This window comes from Cololabis saira, chromosome 7 (assembly GCF_033807715.1).
Source record: "Cololabis saira isolate AMF1-May2022 chromosome 7, fColSai1.1, whole genome shotgun sequence".
Taxonomy (NCBI): Eukaryota; Metazoa; Chordata; class Actinopteri; order Beloniformes; family Belonidae; genus Cololabis; species Cololabis saira.
In genome coordinates this window covers 11,329,440-11,351,790 of record NC_084593.1, presented here as the reverse complement: position 1 = coordinate 11,351,790, position 22,351 = coordinate 11,329,440, and the positions used below count along the sequence as shown (strand labels likewise).

The 22,351-nt window shown below is 42.4% G+C and overlaps 1 protein-coding gene across 1 annotated transcript in view; it reads right to left on the bottom strand.

The window, feature by feature from the left end:
• Positions 1 to 21,836, bottom strand: part of LOC133447463 (complexin-2) — a 96,113-nt gene extending 74,277 nt beyond the window's left edge. Inside the window, exon 1 of the mRNA XM_061726151.1 lies at positions 21,719 to 21,836. The gene's annotated coding sequence lies outside the window, so the exon portion shown is untranslated. The remainder of the gene's footprint in view (positions 1 to 21,718) is intronic.
• Between the last annotated feature and the right edge of the window lie 515 nt (positions 21,837 to 22,351).

The following is a 22,351-nucleotide window of genomic DNA, read 5'->3' as shown; positions in this document are numbered from 1 at the left end:
GAGCTGAACTCTGTACAAGCCCAAGGGCTTCGTTCCCTCCATGCACTGTTTAAAAAAAAAATTGTGCTAAATAAATAAATGAAAATGAAATGTAAATCCAGCGATTATCAAGCCTCTTCTCCACAAAGAGACAGAAGAGCAACTTCAGACGTTTACTAAACAAAGCAGTCGTCCTGTCAAAAGACCACGGTCTCTGGGTTTGGGAGGATGAGCAGAAGAAACAAGAGCCAACACAAAACAGCACTTCACAATGGAAAATGGAAAATAAAAAAAGAGAGAGAGAGATAGATCTGAGCTGTAATCTGCATGAAAAGCCGAAGCTACGAAGTCAACGAGGGAGAAAACAACAGCAGCCGGAGAAAAGGCGGCTGGTGACGGAGGGGAAGCAAACAGACGTGACATTTCCAGAGTGAACCCATTCAGCCCCGAGACAAAGAACCAGAGACAAAAGATCCTCCAACGCTGCCGACACCCTCACCTCTCAGGGAGGGAGGGAGGGGGGGGGGGGGGGGGGGGGAGGGAGGGGGGGGGGGGGGGGGGGGGAGGGAGGGAGGGATGGGGGGGAGGGAGGGGGGGGGGGGAGGAAGGGATGGAGGGAGAAAGGGAGGGAGGGATGGATGGAGGGAGAGATGGAGGAAGGGAGGGAGGAAGGGAGGGAGTAAATGGAGGGAGGGAGAAAGGGAGGGAGGGAGGGATGGAGGGAGGGAGGGAGAGAGGAAGGGATGGAGGGAGAAAGGGAGGGAGGGATGGAGAGAGGGAGGGAGGAAAGGAGGGATGGAGGGATGGAGGAAGGGAGGGAGAGAGGGAGGGAGGAAGCGATGAAGGGAGGGAGGGAGAGATGGAGGGAAGGATGGAGGGAGAGAGGGAGGAAGGAAGGGAGGGAGAGAGGGAGGGAGGAAGGGATGGAGGGAGGGATGGAGGGAGGGAGAGAGGGAGGAAGGGAGGAAGGGATGGAGAGAGGGAGGGAGGGAGGGAGAGAGAGAGTGAGAGAGCTCGTCGTTTGTTGACATTTAATCATTTGATATTTACTATGTGCTCGGATCCATGATGCCGTTCACGTCTCCATCTCCTCCGTCTTTCACTCTCACACAGAAACATCCGTCCCAGACGGACGAGAAGGTCTGGTGTCACATTAAAACAGAAAATACATTATAGATAAATGTTTTATTTTCAGACGCAAGACAAAAGGAGACAAGGAGGCTGAAGAACAGCAGCTCTGCTGCCGGTTCAGATCCCCGTCTCCACCCCTCTGGAGGATGGAGGGAGGATGGAGGGAGGATGGATGGGTGGAGGGAGGATGGAGGGAGGAAGCAGGGACGATGGAGGGAGGGAGGATGGAGGGAGGATGGAGGGAGGAAGGATGGAGGGAGGGAGGATGGAGGAAGCAGGGAGGAAGCAGGGAGGATGGAGGGAGGATGGATGGAGGAAGCAGGGAAGATGGAGGGAGGGAGGATGGAGGGAGGATGGAAGATGGAGGGAGGGAGGATGGAGGGAGGATGGAGGGAGGAAGGATGGAGGGAGGGAGGATGGAGGAAGCAGGGAGGAAGCAGGGAGGATGGAGGGAGGATGGATGGAGGAAGGATGGAGGGAGGAAGCAGGGAGGATGGAGGGAGGATGGAGGGAGGGAGGATGGAGGCTACACATATAAGGGATAAGGGATTAGTGTCCATACTGGTTCTACTGGACCTCAGTGCTGCTTTTGACACTGTTGATCATGGCATTTTACTGCACAGGTTAGAGCATGTTGTTGGGATTAAAGGGACAGCTCTATATTGGTTTAAATCATATCTATCTGACAGGTTCCAGTTTGTTCATGTACATGAGGTTTCTTCAGAACAGTCAAGGGTCTGTTATGGTGTTCTGCAGGGTTCAGTGCTAGGGCCAATCTTGTTCAGTTTATACATGCAGCCATTGGGAAGTATAATCCAGAATCACGGCATACACTTTCATTGTTATGCTGATGATACGCAGCTCTATTTGTCTATGAAGCCGGATGAAACAGAACCGTTAATTAAACTTCAGGCATGTCTTAGGGACATCAAGGACTGGATGTCCAGAAATTTCTTGCTTCTAAATTCAGATAAAACAGAGGTTATCATTCTTGGTCCAGAGCATCTTAGGAAGGGATTAGATGGTGTTGCGATGGCTTCCAGTGCAACTGTGAGAAACCTTGGTGTTGTTTTCAATCAGGATTTGTCGTTTAAACCATATGTTAATCAGGTTTGTAAAATAGCGTTTTTCCATCTCCGTAATATTGCAAAAATTAGGAAAATCCTCTCGCAGAGTGATGCAACAAAACTAGTTCATGTGTTTGTATCTTCTACACTAGATTACTGTAATGTGTTGTTAGCAGGATGTCCGAGTAATTTGCTGAATAGGCTCCAGCTGATCCAAAATGCAGCAGCACGAGTACTAACAGGAATCAGCAGGAGAGACCACGTCTCTCCAGTGTTAGCGTCGCTCCATTGGCTACCTGTAAAATTCAGAATCCAATTAAAAATTTTATTACTTGCATATAAAGCCCAAAACGGCTCAGCTCTGCAGTATTTACAAGACCTGATAGTGCCTTATGTTCCTGGCAGAGCTCTCCGCTCCCAGGGTGCAGGTTTACTCGTAGTTCCTAGAGTATCTAAATGTAGATTTGGAGGGCTGGCGTTCAGACACCACTACTATGGAACCAACTTCCAATCTGGGTTAAGGAGGCTGACACCACCTCCACCTTTAAAACTAAACTTAAAACCTTTCTGTTTAGTAAAGCCTATAGTTAGTGTTTAGTAAACCTCCAGCTGGTGTTGGTAAATCTCTAGGTAGTGTAAACTCTGGTGTGTTAGAGTCAGTAGTCATAGTTGCAGCTATAGAACAAGACTATAATAGTTAGTCTCAAATACAGCTTCGCGGTAGATATGCTGCTATAGGCTTATGCTGCAGGGGGGCACCGACATGATCCGCTGGGTGGTGCCTCTCATCCTTCTTCTCCTCTCCTTTTCCGTTCCTCTCTTCTCTTCTCCATTTCCATTTTTATTTATTATAAATATCTCATAGCTATCGTTTTTGTCCATCGCTCCTGTAGTTTCTTGTGCTGGCCACCTTTTTTCTCTTTTGTGCATGTTTGCAGGCCGGAGCCTCGGAAGCTGCGTTCTGGCCTGCGGTCCCCCCCCTTCTGATCATCCCGTTGCTGCTTCCGCCTGCCTGCGCCCCCCCCCCCCCTCTGGTCATCCCGCTGCTGCTTCCACATGCTTATGAGCCTGGTCCTGCTCAAGGTTTCTTCCCCTCCTAAAGGGGAGTTTTTCCTTGCCACTGTTTGGCTTAAGGCTTTTCTCCCACTATGAGAGTTTTTACCTGCCATTGTTTATGTAATAATTGCTCGGGGGTTTATGTTTATGTTCATGTTCTGGATCTCTGGAAAGCGTCTAGAGACAACATCTGTTGTATTAGACGCTATATAAATAAAATTGAATTGAATTGAATTACACATCACCAACGAGGCACTCGTCCACTTGGCTTACAGTTGGATGAGTTAAAAAAAAACAACAGAGGAGGAGGGGGATGGATATGAAGAGAGGAATGAGGACAAAGAACGGAGGTGGAAGGATGGAGGGATGGAGAGGAGGAGGAAGATGCAAAAATATGAAGGGAAGAGAGAAGAAAGATGGAAAGACTGTGGATGAAGAAAGGTGAGGAGGTAATATGTGAAGCAAACGAAGGAGATGTTCGTTAGGGAGTTTTTAAGGTTTTAATTTATTTCTGGGAAATGTTTAATTACATTAATGTGACTCAAAACCGACTCCATGTAGGTACTAAAATCATCGATGGGCTCAGTTAAAGTAAAACCTGGACTTGTAGTCGAAATGTTGAGAATAATGTTGAAGTACAATTTCAAGAATAAAGTCGCAATTTCGCCTTTTTTCTCAACATTTCGACTTTTTTCTTTAAATTGTACTAAAACATTAATCTCGACTTTTCAACCTTTTTCTCGACATTTTGACTTTTTTCTCGACATTGTACTTCAACATTATTCTCGAAATTTCGCCTTTTTTCTCAATATTTCAACTTTTTTCACGAAATTTTGACTTTTTTCTCAACATTTCAACTTCTTTCTCAAAATTGTACTTCAACATTAATCTCGACATTTCAACTTTTTTCTCGACATTTCAACTTTTTTCTCGACAATTTCCACTTTTTTCTCGAAGTGCATAATGAAAAAAAAAATCTTCCTCCTTTTTATTTTTCTCCTGCCTGGCCATAATACTCTTCCGTACTATCAGTCTTATTTTATAAACTTTAATTTGAAGTTGTTCACTTTTCCTTTTTTTACGCATGAAAGGACTCAAGTGAAGATTATAAGAGTCTCAGAGACGATTAAAATACTATACGGAAATGAAAATATGCATGAACTTATTTCTAGAAATATAGTCTTCAAGTTGTTCATGAAAGAGTGCAAAGATACCGGTTTACACTTCATCCGTCGTCTTTTCTGCACTTTTAGTTGTAAAAATGTCCCTTTTTGTTTAGATTTGCCTGATTTCAACTCCTCCCAGGAAACTTTGATCAAAATACATGTTTCACATAAACATATCCTAAAAAATTATATGAGAAAAGGTATAAATTTAAACGTGATTTGTTGTTGACTTGTGTTCAGCCATTATTTTTTTTTCTTCTGATTAAAACTGAACTTTTGAAACAAGTTGCAGGGATCGAGCCTCGGGACATAATTGATTGCCTTTAGCCAGCAAGCTAGCCGGCGTTGCAGCCGACTTTATCGCCACAACAATGGCTGAGTTGATTGATTAGTTATTTAAAAAAAACAAAACTTGAAGAAGACTGAGTCCACCCAGCCCACTACAAGAGGTAAAATAATAAAAAGCACAAGTTGTTAAAAAGTAAGGGCAGTAGAGTACAGCAGGTACACATCTCTCTCTTACAATGACAAGAATTACGTTTCTATACGGTCAAAACGTACAAAGACCGGGTCAAATACAGTATTACAAAAGTTATCTGTAACAATTCGTGCGGTGAATTAAACCAATTTGACAATTCTACGTCACAATGCCTGCATTCAGGGCTTATCCATAACTTTGCAGGGTTTTCAAAAATCGTATTTAATTTAAGAGTACGCCTAAATAACAAATAAAGTTAAAGAAAAGAAAAGAGGTAAAATAATAAAAAACAAGTTGTTGAAAAGTAAGGGCAGTAGAGTCCAGCAGGTAAGTATTTAATTTAGGAGTACGCTTCAGTAAACAGTAATATTTATGTAGACTTGCAGTAGAAATGTTAAAAATAATGTTGAAGTAAAATTTCAAGAATAAAGTCGCAATTTTGCCTTTTTTCTCAACATTTCAACTTTTTTCTCGAAATTGTACTAAAACATTAATCTTGACTTTTCAACCTTTTTCTCGACATTTTGACTTTTTTCTCGACATTGTACTCCAACATTATTCTCGAAAGTTCGCCTTTTTTCTCAATATTTCAACTTTTTTCACGAAATAAGCAAAATGTGATTTTGGGGCCCCAACTAAAAGTGCAGAAAAGATGACGGATGAAGTGTAAACCGGTATCTTTGCACTCTTTCATGAACAACTTGAAGACTATATTTCTTGAAATAAGTTCATGCATATTTTCATTCCCGTACAGTATTTTAATCGTCTCTGAGACTCTTATAATCTTGGGGTCTCGGTGCTTCTTAGGGAACTAACAGATCAAGCATGTATTTTGGCACAGTCAAGATTGGAAAATCAAGATGCTTCTCATCAAAGTGGTATGGACAGTTTTCTCGGTTGGAATACAGTTTAAACAAGGACGCGATTATCTGTAAAATGTGCAGACATTTCCCCAGCGGAGCTGACGGCCTTTAATCTGTCCGTTTGTCATGTTTTTATAAGTCCGCTTTTTCTGGGAAAATATGTCCCACCCATTTTTGTCGTGGCCCACCCCAAACAAATGTTTCTGCCTACGCCACTGGGCCAAAGCCTGAATCCTGGAGCGGGTCCAGCGCAGGGCCCTGGCCCGGCCCTGATCCCTGACCCGTGGGCTGTTTCGGGTCTCGCTCGGTGACCCGTTTCCGTCACACCGCCGGCGCGGCGCCCAGCGCTGCAGCGGAGGCCGAGGCTGACAGCCTGACAGCCTGACAGCCTCACAGGCTGCGTGGCAACGGCAGCAACGGCAGCAACGGCAGCAACGGCAGCGACGGCGGCGTGTTGAACACGGCCGGAGGGACGTTGGGGTGACGCCCCGACGCCATGGCCATGACCTGGAGGCGCTAAGCTCACAGTGGCTCAGAGGAAACACACATTTATCTGTTTAACAATTTTCTCCAAATTAAAAGAACAAAGTGAGACTTTAGGAATCAGAATCAGAGAAATCGAGGTGGAGGAAAACCATCAGCTGCCTTTATGTGGATGTGTTCGGAAATGAAAAGCTTGGGGATAAATGAAACGTGATGCATGAGATCAGATGTCACCTCTGCGGAAGAGTATTAGGGCCATGCAGGAGAAAAAATATTTGAGAGGGGAAGAGTTTTTTTTTTTATTGTGCACTTCGAGAAGAAAGTGGAAATGTCGAGAAAAAAGTTGAAATGTCGAGATTAATGTTAAAATGTCTCCTCTGGCCCATCAAATCCAGTTAGGAGAGCGACTGACAGCTATGCAGCAGCAACCGTAACTAACTAAGGCTACGTTCACACTGCAGTCCTTAATGCTCAATTCCGATTTTTTTCCCATATCCGATTTTTTTGTGTGGCTGTTCACATTATCTTTTAAAATGTGTCCTATATCCGACTCGAGTGTGAACACATCGCGGCCCTGAACTGACCCGCATGCGCAGAGGCGTGGGATGATGACAATGATGGATTTGCATCCAACTTTCAGTCAGGTGCCTATGAACTGCCAATTATCCATCAAGCTCCACAATTATCATGTTAACATTAAATCAGATAGATTTGTCAAGGACGTTTCTCTTGCATCTCAATCATTATGCGGGCATGAATTCTCAGAGTTTTGCGGGAGTGGGCGGGAGCGGATGTAAACACTGCGGGAGCGGGCGGGAGTGGAACACACACGTTGCGGGTGCGGGCGGTAATGGTCAGAAATGCAGGGGGAGCGGATGAAGAAAACAGTCCCGCTATAGCAGGGCTCTAGCTCCGCTCCCCGGAGTGTCAGCTCTGCTCTCCGGCGTTCAGCTGGGTTTATCACCTAACACACAGTCCAGCTCGTTGTAAAACGGGCAGGTTATGCGACCAGCTTCGCTGATTTGAATCCTTAGCTTCTTTATTTAGTAATGCTTAATTTCAGCGGGTTGTCTCGTCTGATCTGAGGTCGTAGGCGAAAAAGAGGTGAGCGCGGGGGAGGAGAGGCGGGGGCGGCCCGGAGCGACCCCCCCCGCCGTCTCCCGTGTCTCTCCCGCAGCTCGGGGCTCTGCGTGTGACGTCAAAGTCGCATTAATTCCGACCTGGCTGTTCACACTGAGGTCGCATTGCAAAACATCAGACCTGTATCCGATTTAGAACCACATATGGAAGCGACCTGAATCTGATTTGAAAAGATCAGATTCCATGTGACTTGTGCTGTTCACACTGTCATAAACAAATCAGATCTGAGTCACATATGAGCAAAAAATCGGATTTGGGTCACTTGGGAACTGCAGTGTGAACGTAGCCTAACTAACTTACATCCTTGGAGTGGAACGTTAAGGGTACATTTCTGAAGTTATGCAACTGCATATGTGTGATATGTGTTTCAAATCAATATCGTCTCAACATTTCAACTTTTTTCTCAAAATTGTACTTCAACATTATTCTCGACATTTCAACTTTTTTCTCAACATTTCAACTTTTTTTTCTAAATTGTATTTCAACTTTAATCTCGACATTTCGACTTTTTTCTTGACATTTCGACTTTTTTCTCTGAGTGCACAATGAAAAAAAAATCTTCCTCCTCGAAAATATTATTTTTATTTTTCTCCTGCCTGGCACTAATACTCTTCCCTAACCTCAGCATGTTTCTGAGAGTAAAAACGGACGAGAATTCATCAAATCATATTTTTAATTTGATTTCAAAGCCAAAAAATGTGTTGAAGCAGCTTTTTACATCTAAAACTGATCAGTCAGCAGTTCAGAGACGTGTTGGACCCCCGATAGATCGTAGTATCCCCCCCTCAGGTTGGTACGACAGCTGCATCGCTTCGTCCTCTGCTGTTTAGATTTTACCTCCTACAATTAAATCTGTTAAATCTTCCAGCTCGCAGGAATCAGCATTTAAACTAGGCCTGTGTTGAAAAAAATCGATTTTCCAATTCTAAATCGAATCTCAGTATTAATATGTTGCATAACTACAGTCATATCATTCATGCAACAGCTGAAAAAACAGTTTGAATAACACTAACCCAAATCAATATCGGAATCGAATCGGATCGAATCGTGATAATCGATTCTGAATAGGGCTGGGGATCGATTAAAATGTCAAGAATCGAATAGATTCCGATTCTTAAGATTCAGAATCGATTATCAAGATTTGATTCGATTCGATATTGATTTGGGTTAGTGTTATTAAAACTGTTTTTGAGCTGTTGCATGAATATATTAATACACATATTAATCCTAGTATTATATTGAGATTCAACAGCAAGTATTGCAGCTAATGATGCTGTAAGGACCAATCAGCTCCCAGAATGCTGATAGAACTGCTTTCAGAAACATTGTGGGTCAGAATTACCAAATAGATCCAGGGCAGCAAACAGAGGCCGTATGAAATCGGTTTTATTTTTATCCCACAGTCTGTTTTCATTTTTTTTAATTTTTGTACTATTTCGGTTTTTAATTTTTAAGAATTTGGTTTTTAGCATTTTATGCAAATGTAATACCAAGACAGTATATAAAGTAATGAAATATAGACACTTTATGCAATTATAACTGAAAACTTTAATGTTTTCATACCTTTAAACATATTTAAAGGCGAAAGCATGGCACAAGTTATTCTTGTGTCCAACAAAACATTCCTTTTTTGGGCATAAACAAAAAAATACCAAAAGTACCAAATTCCAAAATACCAACAAAAAAAAATTTGATCTTTAGACATACGAATCGATTTTTAGGAATTAATATGAGAATCGATTTAGGATCGGAAAATCGATTTTTTCAACACAGACCTAATTCTGAATCTTAAGAATCGGAATCTAATCGATTCTTGACATTTGAATGGATCCCCAGCCCTAGTTTAAACTGTTTCAGTGAACTTTAACCCAACAAGTGTTTAGACGTGTGTCACCTGGCCAGAACCAGCAGACCCGAGCCGGCAGAGCGAAGAGCTCTCCCCGCTGCTCCACAAGCTGCTCGCCCCCGTCGGCCTCCACGCTGCCGACCGGCAGGCGCCGGGGCCCTGATCCACGGCAACAGGTGCCGGAGGGGCGTTGCCAGGGCAACGGAGGCACTCTGCATCCGCTACAGGACCACAGCCGAGGACAGGAGGACGTCAACGACACGCGGCGCCGGAGTTCAGCCGAGTTTCAGAGGGGCAGGAAAATAACGCTGATTCTGTCTCTGCACAAGAGGATGTGAGGTTTTACGGAGCTTCTTCTGGCTTCGTCAGACACTCAGCAGAGAGCCGAAGATGTGTTAAAACTAGGGCTGGGGATCGATTCAAATGTCAAGAATCGATTTGATTCCAATTCTTAAGATTCAGAATTGATTATCAAGATTTGATTCGATCCGATCCGATTCCGATATTGATTTGGATTACTGTTATTAAAACAGTTTTTTGAGCTGTTGCATGAATTATATGACTGTAGTTATGCAAAATATGAATACTAGTATTATACTGAGATTCAACAGCAAGTATTGGCAGCTAATGATGCTGTAAGGACCAATCACCTCCCAGGATGCTGATAGAACTGCTTTCAGAAACATTGTGGGGCAGAATTACCAAACAGATTCAGGGAGGAAACAGAGACGCATGAAATCAGTTTTTTCAGTTTTTAATTTTTCAGAATTTGGTTTTTAGCATTTTATGCAAATGTAACCTGAAGACAGTATATAAAGTAATGAAATATAGACAATTTATGCAATTATAACTGAAAACTTTAATGTTTTCATACCTTTAAACATATTTAAAGGCAGAAACATGGCACCAGTTAGTCTTGTCTCCAACAAAATATTCCTTTTTTGGGCATAAACAAAACAATACCAAAAGTTGCAATGTAATTTTAGACATACAAATCGATTTTTAGGAATTAACATGAGAAGCGATTTAGAATCGGAAGATCGTTTTTTTCAACACAGGCCTCGTTAAAACCGCCCACTGAAACCAGGAGGGAGTTCAGTCGTTTTAGCAGCAAATGAAGAGGTGAGAAAGTCACCCAGCAACGCCGACTTGCAGCTCACCCAAAGTCCATTAAACATCCGAGTGGGTCATTAAGAGGCAATAAATGTCAAATATTTCCCCGTGAGTCATCTAATGGGAAACAGAAACGAGACCCAGCTCAGGTGCGAGACGCCGCAATGAGCCAGAGAGGCGTCAGTGACTCAGGTTTTATGTGATTCATAGTTTCAGAGGTTTATGAGCTGAGCAGTGATCCTGGGGGGGGCAGTCGCCTCTCTGAGACAGACGGGCGCTTTAACCATCCCAAACTCGTCTCATGCCTCTCTATACACAATTTTCTTCTGCTAATAGAACTAAATAACAACAGAGAGACTAAAAGACTTCATCTCCCATCATGCAACAGGCTCTTTCCTCTGCTCATTTTTCTCTTCAGGGGTCTATTATGTCAACAGGGGATTGGGTCATGTGGAGGATCCATCTCTTTCCTTTTGTGGTGGATTGGACTTTTTAAGATTCAAAAGCTATTTGACGTTAAACTTTGCCCCTTTTTCCAGAATATCAAGTAAATAAACTGCAATGATGAGCAGATGTTAGTTGGACCAACACAAGATAAAAACACAGCAGTGACAAAAACAATAAAGTCAAAGTTAACGAGATTTAGAACAAAAACGTATAAAATCTCTGCATGTTCGACAAGAAACACAAACTCAAAGAAAACAAGAGGAAACTTGGTGTTTTAATGTTGTAATAAACACGCTGCATCACTTCAAATCAACGCTTTTCCTGTTTATTTAACTCCTTGTTTGCTTGTTTCATCATCGCAGTAAAGGTGGCTTTGGGCTTTAACGCTGCTTAGAGGGAAAGAACAGATTTATCCTTGGTGACCATCTATTGCGCTAATCACCGTCCAGAGACGTCCCTACAGTCGGGCACGGTGGCGGCTGCAGCATGCTAGGGGGGCGCGTCATAGATCCAACTCCAGGTGTATCAAAACAACGATGCTCTAAATTACTTCCCAAAATGCTGCATCGGCCTTTTATTCAAATGCTTGCAAGTTAAATTGTATTTTTTTGTTTGACATTTTAAATGTTTATATAAAAATCAGAATAATAAGGACAGATTATTCAACTCCGGCTTGTTGGGTTAAACTTCCACTTCCACGTGTTGAACTAACCTGCTACGTAAACATGTCGCCAAACGGACAAATTTACAACGTTTTGATATTTCAATAGACTCTCACAGTCTGACACGTCACACAACCATCTTATTGTATTTCAGACTTTCATTCAGTCTTGTTTTATAAACGTGTAACGAATGCTGCAGAACGAGTGCTTCCTGTACAATTATCTGGGATCTCTTCTCAACCCCGGCCTATAAATAGACGCCCCGCAGCTGCGAGGCTGTTCCTGATTTATCTTTAATACGTTTGTTTAGGCCGAGCACACATCGCCCTCGGGCTTGAGTCGCTCTAAAGTTGATGCATCACATCTACTGTATCCTCCTCTGCTCATGTAATCCGTGCTAATGTTTTCTAATGAGGCGGTTTCCTAAGATGACATAAACACGCAAAACAAAGCGCATGAAACCGCTGTGTCTGCATTACAGCGATATGCACCATGGTGGAACGGGGGAACCTGCAGAGTTTTGGAAAGTTAAGGGATACATTTGGTAGAGATGCACCGATTGATCGGCAACCGATTGATATCGGCCCGATAATGGCCCTGTCGGTTTTGATAAGAGATCGGAAAGTAATAGTTCAAAGCGGCCGATCCGATGACGTTTACAACAACAACCCGCCGCGCGCGCTGCTTTCCCACACCTCAGACCCAGGTGTCCTGAGGGGGCATGGTCGTCTCTAGAGGGGGCGTGGCCAGTCGCTGATATGGGAGTTTTACAATGTCCGAATAGGACAACAAATTTGCAGTTTGCAAGGTGTGTCCAAAGGAAATACCCAGAGGAGGAATGTTACAAAAGAATTTCAACACAACGAAGCTGATAAGACATTTGAAAGTTTTTCACACGAAGGAGTACCGTATTGGCCTGAATATAAGACAGTGTTTTTTGCATTGAAATAAGACTGAAAAAGTGGAGGTAGTCTTACATTCGGGGTCTAGACATCATACCCATTCACAACGCTACATGGCGCCAGATATCTTTAAAGTGAATGCTGAACTTAACTCCCCAGGCCAAAGCCATGGATGTATTAATAGAACTGGATGGGACATGAAAATGGCCCCCCATTCATTTCAATGCAATTTGCTCAGCCAGCACATACGCTGAAAAAGTTCCTGACTTCCGGGTTTACTTCCGCGTTATCGGGCCCATAGAGCATGCGCAGTTGAGTCACCTCCCATCATGCCCCGGGGCAATGACGCGAATATTAATGTATTAATATACTATATTAATTAATGTATATTATTACATGTAGTATTACATATATTATTAATGTATTAATATAATATAATTACATAATATATATTAATATAATACATCAGTGGAATGCACAGACACGGCTAGAAAACATTTTTGACGGATATAAAGTCCATGACTTAAAAATAAAGAATACAAAGATTAACGGTGATTACAGCTGGAGGTTCCTGTGAACAGTTTTAGAGGCTTCTCTTTTACTATTGCGGTCTATGGGAAAAAAGCTTTATGGGCCCCATGGGATTTTTTGTTGCAGTACCGCGGCTGGCCACTGGGAAAAATCGGCGTGCCTTCTGAGTGCGAGACCCGGGGGCTGGCCTAAGCCAACCCCTGTCACGAAGAAGAAAAATAAAAAATCGTATAAGAAAGAAAAGAAAAGAAAATAAGAGAAGAGATAACAGAAAGTGGAGAAACGTAGCGACAATCTGGAGAAAAGTGGGTGGAAATTCGGCAGGTAAACCGGCAACTGAGAGGAGATGTTATGATGCAAACTTCAAGATGATGATTTCAATGAGGCAAAATAACATGCTTTTTCTCTCGAATATATTGTTATAATAATTTGTTTCAGATGTACTGTAATCACTTTCTGTATAAAAATTTTATTTGGTGTTCAAAAAGTCTTTCTTCAAACTTGAGTCTTGAAAAAGAGGGGGTCGTCTTATAATCAGGGTCGTCTTATATTCAGGACAATACGGTATATTGAGTTGCCAAAGTTGGCTGCCGCTAAGGCAGCCGATAAGCCTTGATCATCAGCTGCTTTCGGGTTTAAACCCGTCGTTAGCTGCTCGGATCCCGGTACGCGCTGCGGGTCGTAAATATTTCACTGATGAATGTCCACCAGAGTTTTACCAGACTGTGTACAGTCACATCCAAACCCTCACGCAGGACGACAGTCGTGTCAGTCGCTTCACGAGTGACATTTGGAGTTCTAGTGTGAAGAGTTGAGCTTCACTCACAAGAGTTTCTTCACACGTGGTGGATGCTATCGCTAAAGCTTTAGCAAAGCTTAATAATTCATAATTAATTTTTATTTTAATATTTAATTCCTCTTTCCACAGGAAAACTAAGGTTTATAGTTTGCAACTTGTATCAACTTTTAGAGAGTGACATGTCTGCTGTTGTCTGTGTTGCTGCACATGTTGTACGTAATTATTACCACAAGAAAGCTGAAGCTAGTAGCTACATTAACTCTTTGTAAACTGAGTCTAAGTCGTCTCTAAAGGGTGGAATATTGCATCAGCCTGCAATAAAACAGTCAATTCATGATGCTGTGATCGGTGATCGGCAGATACTGATTTTGGTGATCGGTGATCGGCCCTCAAAATCCTGATCGGTGCGTCTCTAACATTTGGATTAAATGAACATGAACAATATCGATACCGAAAAATTTGGGATTACTATGAGAAGGAAATAAAAACCGACACTGATAATGAAGTCATTGATGTGTTTTTGAAAGCTTATGAAGGAAAAACATGTAAAGTAATCTCAACCCCGTACAAAGGTTTGCTGTCACGCAGGAAGACTTCCTCTTTATATCAAAGAAAAATGGGAAAAAGAGAGAACGGATAACTGGGGAGGAATGGTTTGTAAAATGCAGTGCGTGGCCACTAGCTCCAGGATCTGGAGAGAATTCAATTGGAAAAATATAGTCAGATTTTTTATAACTCCAAACATTAGGAAGGAAACTGTATGTAACCAGCAGCCAGGCTGGAGACTTGGTGGACACATGGATGTGGCCCATGTGCATATTTTCTGGTCTTGCCAGAAGATAATAGGATATTGGGATACAATATGGCAGGGTTTAAGAAAAATAATAGGATACTAGATTCCCAGATCTTGTAAAAACTTTATTTGGGAAATTTGAAACAAGATATAATACAAAAAGAGGATGAATATTTTGTTCAAGATCTGCTATCGGCAAGTAAAAAAGCAATAACAAGGTTATGGTATAAAGCAGAACCAGCGGCCGCGGGGCAGTGGCTGAGCACTGCGGAAGAAATATTTGTCATGGAAAAAATGACATATAAACTACGATTACAAAAGACAAAATTTCAGGAAAAATGGGAAAAATGGAGAGATTATAGAGCAAAGCAAGAGGTCACCACCATCACCACTGGACAATAAGGACATTGACATGAGAATCATTGATTGTGAAGTATGTAAAACCTGACACTGTAATTTTTGACGGAATTTTCCTCAAAAGATAAGTTTAAAAAGAAAAAAGAAACTGCTGCGTCTGCTCTTTTGCTGTTGATTTATTCCAGGAGATTAAGATCAAATCTTTAAAGGTTCTGGCTTCATTAACTGATGAATCAACAGTCTGCTCTTTATCTATAAAAGCTCGGTTTAGATGAGACCAGAGTTGAACACATCATCTACCACCTGTGAAACACGGCGGCAGCAGTTTCATGGTTTGTGCTGCTTTTTCTTTTCTTTTTTTTTTTTAAATCCTGGGCCAGGACATCTTTCCATCCCTGACTAAACTGCTTATCCAGCTGAGGACCGACTGGCAAGGAATAAACTTTACATAAAAACTAGTACAAGGTTGTTTTTTTTTTTTAGTTTAATACTCAATAAAGATTCGACTAGCTGCTATTTAAATGTGATTCCCAGTACTTCCCAAACATTGGCTATAACCAAAGTGAGTGCTAGTGTTCAACCCGAATAATACTGCTGTGATTGATATTAACTTCAATATTTTAATATAAACGTGCATAATATCAAACAACAAACGGACTGTGCAATAACTTTGTCCAATATCACTTATTTCTTTTCTATTCATATAATTCTATTTATGGCACTGCACTTTTTATTTTTATTTCTATTTTTATTTTCATCTTTATATGGGTGTTTGGTTTTTGGGGTATTTGTCAGGAAGCGTATTTGAGTAGGAACAAGATGCAGAGACCAGATGAGAGGAGTTAAAAAACCAGTGATTTAATTGTCAAAATGAAAACCAAAAGCGCTGCTGAGCAGGATACAAAACCCAGAACATGAACAAGAATAAAAAAATTACAAAAACCTGAGCAGAAAACACGGAGGAACAATCAGTACGGACCAGCAGGGAGCAAGGGAAAGAGAAGACCAGCGGTGCGTCCGAAATGCCACAAACAGTATATACTAAAAAGTATACTTAAGTTCGGCACACTTTTGAGTAAATATCAGTAGTGTGCATTAATTCAGACGTACTACTCAGAGCCACACGGCACTTCCTGCCGTTGGGAGGGGGAGTTGTTACCATGGTAACAGCTCCTGTAACAGCAGCAGTAGCAGCACCGCTCTGCTCTTTCCTGTTTATCCTGGACAAGATGACATTATATAATATTATTATATACCAATATTATAATATTATTATATGATAATATTATTATACTTATGACATATACGTATCTGTGCAGCACCTAGCAACCAAACACCGCTGCATTGCATTGTGGGAAGTTTCTGCTTAGCTAGTGTCCATCAATCCACACTAATAAATTTCTCCAGAATGAGTATGGATAGTACATACTATTGAGTACGTTCTAATGGTTCGGACGCACTAAAAAATCTCACATACTGTTTTTGCTACTCATTAGGGTGGAAGTATGGAATTGCTTCAAAATAAAACAGGAAGTAACAAACCGTGACAGTATTTGTACATGACAGTGCTGAGTGAGTGAGATAGAGATGTCAATTTCCCAGAGGGAACCTCCCAAAGAGATTAATAAAGTTGTCTGAATTTGAATCTGGATAATGACAAAAAAAAGGAGTCAAACTCTTAAGTCAAACTAAAGCGGTGCAGGTTTCCACGTTTCTCCACATTTACTATTTAGAAAACACCCAATCAGAGTCTAAAACGACCCAAACGCAGCCGTTAATAACAAACTCATCTCCATCACATGTAATGAGTTCTTCTGCAAGAAAAGGGACAGTTTCCCCCCTAAGGTCTGGGCCACATCCACTCCCAGAGTGTGGGACGCTCTCGCTGCTCATGTTCAGATCACTGACTTCCCCCCGACGGCCCCGAGCAACAGCGAAAGGTCTTTCTCTGCCCCCCCACTCCCACCATGTCGTTAGCGCCGCTGTAATCGGACCACTGACCACTGAGAGCACGAACCAGAGACACTCCTCTCATCACTTCTGCCATCTTCACGCCTCCGGCATCCCAACGCTCCTCATTCACACTTTTACACTAGAACCTCCTCGGCTCTACTCATCTCTACTCGGCCTGGTTTCTTTTCTACCACAATTCAGCAACTGGAGCAGAAGTAGGAGGTTGGAGCGAAGTTACTGTGACGTATTTGATTGTGTGATCTAAACGAAGAAGAGAACAACACTAAAGATGTAGAACCTGGAGGAGATGATAGATGTGCTGCTGGGTCTGTGGCTTGTGTTTGATATCAAGTTAAAAAATGAGAGTGAGAGAAGCTTCAAGCGGTAACGCTTTTTAATGTTTTTAGTTTGTCTCTGCGCTGCTGAAAAGTCAGTTGGGAGCCGCGAGCAGTTATGAAGTGACAGAGCTCCTGGTGGATCTGGTCGTTCCTTATCGCCTGTCTAGATCTAGGCCTGTGTTGAAAAAAATCGATTTTCCGATTCTAAATTGATTCTCATATTAATTCCTAAAAATCGATTCTTATGTCTAAAGATCGATTTTTTTTTTCATCGTTTTCGCCAGGTGAACTTTAATCCAGGTGCTTCATGGCAATATGTGTGCGTGGTGACAGAATAAATTAGATAAGCTAAAATGATTTGTTTACTTCATGAACTGTTGCAATTTCTTTCTTTTTTGTACTTGAAATGGATATTGAAAGGCCAAATCAATATCGAATCGGATCGAATCATGATAATCGATTCTGAATCTTAAGAATCGGAATCGAATCGATTCTTGACATTTGAATCGATACCCGGCCCTATATAGATCCCTTTTTAATTCTCTCTTCAGCACCAGGTTTATGAACATCTGCACCTCAGAGTTGGATCACCAAACAGACTTCTGCTGCCGTTGCTGGTGGAATAAAATGAACAAGAAGCCGTCAGAGTCTCTTTCTCTGATGTCACATCCTGACTCAGACGTCTGACACCAACCCCCCGACCAATCGGTGGCCTGTAGTGTGATGACATCACAGCCTGACTCAGCCGCTTAGAACCACGGCAGAATAGATACAGAAAAAGTATCTACTCGGCACGTTAGACCCCTAGTGGGAAAGAACTAAACCCAGTGGAGGAGAGCCGAGTAGGTGCTGGTGGAAAAACGCCATTACTTTGCACCTCTGCACCTCTTCTATTTGTATTCTGCTATTTAAAGGGACCGAGGAAGATCCCTTAAGGGCTGAAGCTCGGAGGCTGTTCCTCATGTGGAAGTTATTGTGAATAAAAGAGACTTCTAAAATATTAAAATGCTAAAGCAGATAGTTTTAGTCGAGGGTCGAGCAGCCACTGTCTGTCGGAAGGATGTTTACGGGATTCAGGGCTGTTGTTTCATCCAGTCACAAAAGGTAAGGTAACTTTATTGATACCTGAAGGTACAGTAGATTTGTTTGCAGGTAAAAAGTAGAAACTTACAACACCATACAGTACAGTGACACAAGACAAACAGGAGAATAACAAACGAAACATTGACGGACAAACAAAACAAATGCTCCAGATTGAATAAGCAATACAATAGATAAATAAATAAATAAATACATAAATAAATAGACCTAGATGGAGGATGGGAAATCATGTCCTATTTAGGGCATTAACAGCTGAGGGGACAAAACTACATTTATACCTTTTAGTTTAGCAGAAAGGCATTTTAAACCTACAGGACTGTCTCAGAAAATTAGAATATTGTGATAAAGTCCTTTATTTTCTGTAATCCAAAAATGTCATACATTCTGGATTCATTACAAATCAACTGAAATATTGCAAGCCTTTTATTATTTTAATATTGCTGATCATGGTTTACAGCTTAAGAAAACTCAAATATCCTATCTCAAAAAATTAGAATATTCTGGGAATCTTAATCTTAAACTGTAAACCATAATCAGCAATATTAAAATAATAAAAGACTTGCAATATTTCAGTTGATTTATAATGAATCCAGAATGTATGACATTTTTGTTTTTTTAATTGCATTACAGAAAATAAAGAACTTTATCACAATATTCTAATTTTCTGAGACAGTCCTGTACAGCCAGAAGGGAGATACTGGAATTTGCTGTATAGTCTACAAATCACATGACATGATTTGACATTTTTCATGAGTGAAGAGACGCAGCGGATCCCCGATGACCCGCGATAACGTGAATGAGACCAAGGAAAGGGCCTTTTAGCCTGATCCAGGTTTGAGACGTCACACAAACACCCATGAAGCTCTGCAATCACACATGGTGAGGAGATCAGGAGCAACGTCTCCAGCAGAAGAGCTGGGAATCAAACTACCGAGCCTCCAGGTCCTGGAGGGAATCACTCCAACGCCCTGAACAGCTCAACAATTGCAATTTTCAATCAAAATACATAAAAAACATCATGCATTCCTGCAGCCAATTCCTCTGAAATGGGGATTAAACAATCAGAGGTGACAGTTCCGAGGTGGGAAACGTGGTCTAGTTGCGCTTAAACAGATGAATACGGGTCTTTATCCCCGGCTGGGTTCACAGGTTATTTATGAGCTGCTGACACATAAAGCAGCAACACTGACACTTGACATGGTAATTCCTGAGGTGGTGGTTAGATTCTCCCTTCAGTCCGGTTTCGTCGAGGATCTGCCGCTGTTGAAAAAAAAATTATTTTCCGATTCTAAATCGATTCTCATATTCATTCCTAAAAATCGATTTGTATGTCTAAAGAGCGATTTTTTTTCATCATTACATTACAACTTTTGGTATTTTTTTGGTTTATGCCCAAAAAAGGAATGTTTTGTTGGACACGAGAATAACTGGTGCCATGTTTCTGGCTTTAAATATGTTTAAAGGTATGAAAACATTCAAGTTTTCAGTTATAATTGCATAAATTGTTTATATTTCATTACTTTATATACTGTCTTGGGGTTACATTTGCTTAAAATGCTAAAAACCAAATTCTCAAAAATTAAAAACCCCAAAAAGACCGAAAATGGAAACAAAAACGGAATGGGTTGCAAAATAAAACCAATTTCATACGTCCTCTGTTTGCTGCACTGGATCTGTTTGATAATTCTGACCCACAATGTTTCAGAAAGCAAACTTTTGGTATTTTTATGTTTATGCCCATAACTAGTGCCATGTTTTTGCCTTTAAATATGTTTAAAGGTATGAAAACATTAAAGTTTTCAGTTATATCTAGACGGGCGATAAGGAACGACCAGATCTACCAGGAGCTCTGTCACATCATAGCTGCTCAGCTACCAACTGACTTTTCAGCAGCGCCGAGACAAACTAAAAACATTAAAAAGCGTTGCCGCTTGAAGCTTCTCTCACTCTCATTTTTTAACTTGATATCAAACACAAGCCACAGACCCAGCAGCACATTTATCATCTCCGCCAGGTTCTACATATTTAGTGTTGTTGTCTTCTTTGTTTAGATACACAATCAAATACGTCACAGCAGCTTCACTCCAACCGTCATTCTTCTGCTCCAGGTGCTGGATTGTAGTGGAAAAGAAACCAGGCCGAGAGCTGAGTAGGTGCTGGTGGAAAAGTGCCATTAGTGGACCATGATCGCCTCCTTGGAGAGTTAAAAGTCAGAACCATCTGTCCAGCAGCTGAAACGTGTAATACGACGAGGATCTGAAGCACAAACCAGCAAACATCTGAAAAATCAGGAACTTGAGGTGCTGGAAGGATCCAGATATTTGACTGAAGTGATGATGCCGGACCGAAACTGACCCAACAATCGCTCCAAAGTCGCGTGAGAGGCCGACTGAGTCACATAAGTAACTAAAGTTACTGCTGCTAAAGCTGCTCTATAATTGGGTGGGGGGTACTTACTTATTATTGGCCATATTTTTAGCTTAATTTTAAGTGGAGAAAGAAAAGGGGTTTAAAAATCGTTGCTCACCTGATGCTGATGGCCTGATAATAAAACCATCAGATGACTTTTGTCACGTTTGTATTATTAATAAATTGTGTCATTTTAATTAACATATCAGCTTTAACTTCTCATAATGGAAACGATATCCGGGTTGGTTTTATTCATTATTGAGGGGAGGAGGTCTCACCCATGTCCACACACATGCACACGCAGAGGCCCGTGCACGGGGACACACACTATTGATTCCTTCACAAACAACGCCCCCCACCCTGCAACCCCCGATCAGGGCGCGTTACATAAATCTGATCGATGCTCTGGCTGCTATTAATAATTCAGACCCCCCACCTCCATCAGCATCAGTATCAGCACCAGCACCAGCATCAGCATCAGTATCAGCATCAGCACCATCAGCACCAGCATCAGCATCAGCACCAGCAGCAGCATCAGTCGACATACTGGTGATGCTGCTGGTGCTGATGCTGCTGGTGCTGATGCTGGTGGTGATGGTGGTGATGCTGACGGCACTGCAGAGGGACCACCGCCGGCCAGACCCCCCATCTCCTCAGCCTCCCCCCCAGATTTAATTTTCAGGGGGGGTAAAAGCCAAAAAGCCAAACAGCGCGCCTCCACCCCCCCACCTCCCCCCGTCCACCCATCCAGGCGACATATGGCGGTGAAAGATGCGGGATCCGCCTTCACCTGGACGCGGAGAGAGATGGAGAGGGGGGGTCGGGGCACCAGCCGCAGTTTGTGCCCCCGGCCGGGTGTCTGAACCCCCACAAACCCCGCGGTCCGAGCACCAGACCCCCCCATCCTCGCCCAGCTGCTCCCGCTTGTTGCGTCCAGGTGAAGCGGAGCGGCACCTGCGCGCCTTCACGGGCACCAACACGCACAAAGACATGGATAAAAAGCCGTCTCTCTCCCCTCCAGCTGGAGCTGCAGCAGGAATCACAAAGAGCCTCGGAGAGAAGAGAAAGCCACGCCAAACAGCCCGGCGCGTCCCCGTCACTGACCTGGTGCGTGTGCAGAGCCGAGCGGCGGAAGATCCCGAGCGTCTGGAGCTGAAGCTCCGCGGAGTCGGTCCTATATCCTTCTCTCTCTCCACCCTCTCTCCCTCTCTATTACCTCACAGCCTCCTCTCTGCTCCTCCTCTAAACAGCAGCTCCTCTAAACAATCAACTCTCCCCAAGTCCCTCTATTAGCCTCCAGGTCTGCGTAAAATGTAAAGTTTGTAATTATTTCTGAAAGGCAAAAACTGAGTTAGTTGTCTCAAGTGTTTTCTGATTGGTCGAGCTCCTGGAGGCTTGCCAGGGGGCGGGGCTCCTGCTGCCTAATGGCTCATTCAACATGTTAACCTATTATCAACTCAAATCCTACTTGGAGTCAGAGTCACACTGAGGATATGAAAGCTGAATGAACGCACATAAATAATGACAAATATAACCGCTGCAAAATCTTAGGAAAATTTTGGCTCCCTTTTTAGAGTATTATGAGAGTTTACAAACACCACTGAATGACAACTAGAATATTATTCTAGTGAGGTGGCAGCTTCCCCTCATAATATCCTTCATTTTTTTTTTGCAATTTAATAGTACATCCTCCCCTTTTTTCCCTTTTCTTTCTTTTTTTTTCTTAATTTTAAAATG